At 44.6% G+C, this 3,222-nt stretch overlaps 1 non-coding gene across 1 annotated transcript; it reads right to left on the bottom strand.

Moving 5' to 3' along the window:
• Window positions 1–2,174: 2,174 nt before the first annotated feature.
• LOC118146521 (U6 spliceosomal RNA) lies at window positions 2,175–2,278 on the bottom strand. The gene has a single exon (XR_004732381.1). It is a non-coding gene; the product is annotated as a U6 spliceosomal RNA (small nuclear RNA).
• Between the last annotated feature and the right edge of the window lie 944 nt (window positions 2,279–3,222).

Genomic DNA, 3,222 nt, shown 5'->3' with positions numbered 1-3,222 from the left:
CTTCTGGTCAGGGGAAGGCCAGAGAGACACTCTGCATTTGACTCGCCTTTGATATCTCCCACGCCTGTTCAGAAGGAGAATCACACTGAAGTTCAGGCAGCCTCTTGGGGCCTGGGCAGGCCGTGGCTGTGTCTGTGTGCATGCTGGGGGCTTAGCACAGAGATGTCCAGGTGTTTCCTCTGCCTGCTGTTTACCTGAGCTCATTGCATATATGACTGCACTTAGCCCTCACAGAGATCCTTGGAGGTACATACTCTCAGCTTGTCAATCTACAATAATCAAACAGGTCAGATTTTGTTTTAAAGGAGTTTATTAAGTGTAAAGGTTAAGGACAGCCTGTTCAGGAAGTATGGATTGTAAAGAATGGAAGTCAGAGTTTTAAGGTCTTGGCCGGGTGTGGGGTTCCCACCTGCAATCCTGGCATTCTGGGAGGCCAGGGTGGGTGGATCACTTGAGCCCAGGAGTTTGAGACCAGCCTGGGCAACACAATGAAACTCCATCTCTACCAAAAAAAAAAAAAATAGAACAAATAGCCTGACGTGGTGGTGCACATCTTTAGTCCAGTGGAGGTGGGAGGATCACTTGAGTATGGGAGGTCAAGGCTGCAGTGAGCCCAGACTGAGCCACTGCACTTCAGCCTGGGTGACAGAGGGAGACCCTGTCTCACAATAAATAAGTAAAATGTAGAAATTTGGGATTGTTTATTTTATTTTTATTTTTTTGAGACACAGTCTCATTCTGTCACCCAGGCTAGAGTGCAATGGCATGATCTCTGCTCACTACAACCTCTACCTTTCAGGTTCAAGTGATTCTCATGCCTCAGCCTCCCAAGTAGCTGAGATTACAGGCCCAAGCCTCCATGCCCAGCTAATTAGTTGTATTTTTAGTAGAGACAGGGTTTCACGATGTTGGCCAGGCTAGTCTCAAACTGCTGACCTCAAGTTATCCACCTGCTTGGACTTTTAAAGTGCTGGGATTGTGGGTATGAGCCACAGTGCCCAGCCTGGGATTGTTTATATAGACAAAGTTTAGGAAAGATTAATAGAATTTTAACTGTTTTTTAATCTTTTTTGAGACAGGGTCTCCCTCTATTGCCCAGGCTGGAGTGCAGTGGCACAGTCATGGCTCACTGCAACCTCAACCTTCTGGGCACAAGCAATTCTCCTGCCTCAGCCTCCTGAATAGCTGGGATTACAGGTGCATGCCACCATGCCAGGCTAATTTTTGTATTTTTTTTTTTTTGGTAGAGACAGAGTTTTGCCATGTTGCCCAGTCTGATCTAGAACTTCTAGGCTCTAGTGATTTATGCACCTTGGCTGCCTAAAGTGTTGGGATTATAGGCATGAGCCACCCACTGCATCTGGCTGAATTTTAACTTTTTAAAATGTAAAGTTTAATGTATAGTTATAATGATCTGGGCCAGGCATGGTGGCTCACGCCGGTAATTCCAGGACTTTGGGAGGTTGAGGTGGGCAGATCACCTGAGGTCAGGAGTTCAAGACTAGCCTGACCAACATGGAGAAACCCCATCTCTGTTAAAAATACAAAATTAGCCGGGCATGGTGGCGCATGCCTATAATCCCAGCTACTTGGGAGGCTGAGGCAGGAGAATCGCTTGAACCCTGAAGGTGGTTTCGGTGAGCGGAGATTGCATCATTGCACTGCAGCCTGGGCAACAAGAGCTAAACTATGTCTCAAAAAAAAAAAAAAAAAAAAAAAAAGAGATCTGATTAGTTGAAGTACTTTTTCTTTAGGGGAGAGGTCTATTTAACACTTTATTTATTTAAAATTTAAATATTGATATGTAAAATGAAGGCTGGGTCTCCCTATGTTGCCTAGGCTGATCTTGAACTCTTGGTCTCAAGTGATCCTCTTGCCTTGGCCTCCCAAAGTGCTGGGATTATAGTGGTGAGCCACTGACCCCAGCCAATTTATTCATTTTTTAATTAAAAAATATGGAATCAGCCTGGGCAACATGGTGAAACCCTATCTCTACCAAAAATAGAAAGTAGCCAGGCCTGGTGGTGCACACCTGTGGGCCCAACTACTCGGGAGGGTGAGGCAGGAGGATCGTTTAAGCCTGGGAGGCAGAGGCTGCAATGAGCTGAGGTCTTGCCACTGCACTCCAACGTGAGTGATAGAGTGAAACCCTGTGTGTGTGTGTGTGTGTGTGTGTGTGTGTGGACTCCTTCACAAATTTGCATGTCATCCTTGTGCAGGGGCCATGCTAATCTCTGAATTGTTTTGGTTTTAATATATGTGCTGGAGAAGCAAGCACTGTTTAACATTTTACACTGAAGATGTCATTGTCATAAGATCCATGTTCGGTTGTCATCTGGTCTGAGTTAGGTTCAGGATAATAAAAGAAGCACTTAATGTATTATTATTATTATTTTTATTTTTGAGACAGAGTTTTTCACTCTACTTGCCCAGGCTGGTGTGCAGTGGCACAATCTCAGCTCACTGCAACCTCTGCCTCCCAGGTTCAAGTGATTCTCCTGCCTCAGCTTCCCAAGTAGCTGGGATTCAGGCGCACACCACCACGCCTAGCTAATTTTGTATTTTTAGTAGAGATGGGATTTCAACAAGTTGGTTGGGCTGGTCTTGAACTTCTGACTTCAGCTGATCCACCTGCCTCAGCCTCCCAAAGTGCTGGGATGATAGGCGAGAGTTGCTGTGCCCAGCTAATTATTTTTTTGTAGAGACAGGGTCTCACTCTGTTGCCCAGGCTGGTCTCAAACTTCTGGGCCCAAGTAATCCTCCTTCCTCAGACTCCCAAAATGCTGGAATTACAGGGATGAGCCACTGCACCCAGCCAAAGCAATCAATTTATTTATTTTATTTTTCATATATATATATATATATATAAAAAGATGGGGTTTCACCATGATGGCCAGGCTGGTCTTGAATTCCTGACCTCAGGTGATCCACCCACCTCGGCCTCCCAAAGTGCTAGCATTACAGGCATGACCCGCTGCGCCTGGCCAGCAGTCAATTTATAACAAAGATTAGTGATTGGAGGGGGATGTATATAGTCTCTTGTTTTTTGTCATTTATAAAACAAGCTCACTAAGAAAGAAGCTAAGTAATAATTTAAGAAGGAGACTCGTGAAACATTACATGATTCAGATCATAGTCACACCTCTCTTAAAGCTTAAAGTGTTTTAGGGGTTGTAAATTTTATTTCAGCTTTGAAATTTTATTTATTTTCACAATCCCAAC

The sequence above is a fragment of the Callithrix jacchus genome, chromosome 12, assembly GCF_049354715.1.
Source record: "Callithrix jacchus isolate 240 chromosome 12, calJac240_pri, whole genome shotgun sequence".
Taxonomy (NCBI): Eukaryota; Metazoa; Chordata; class Mammalia; order Primates; family Cebidae; genus Callithrix; species Callithrix jacchus.
Note: the sequence above shows the minus strand (reverse complement) of the source record. Positions and strands in the feature narration are given on the sequence as shown.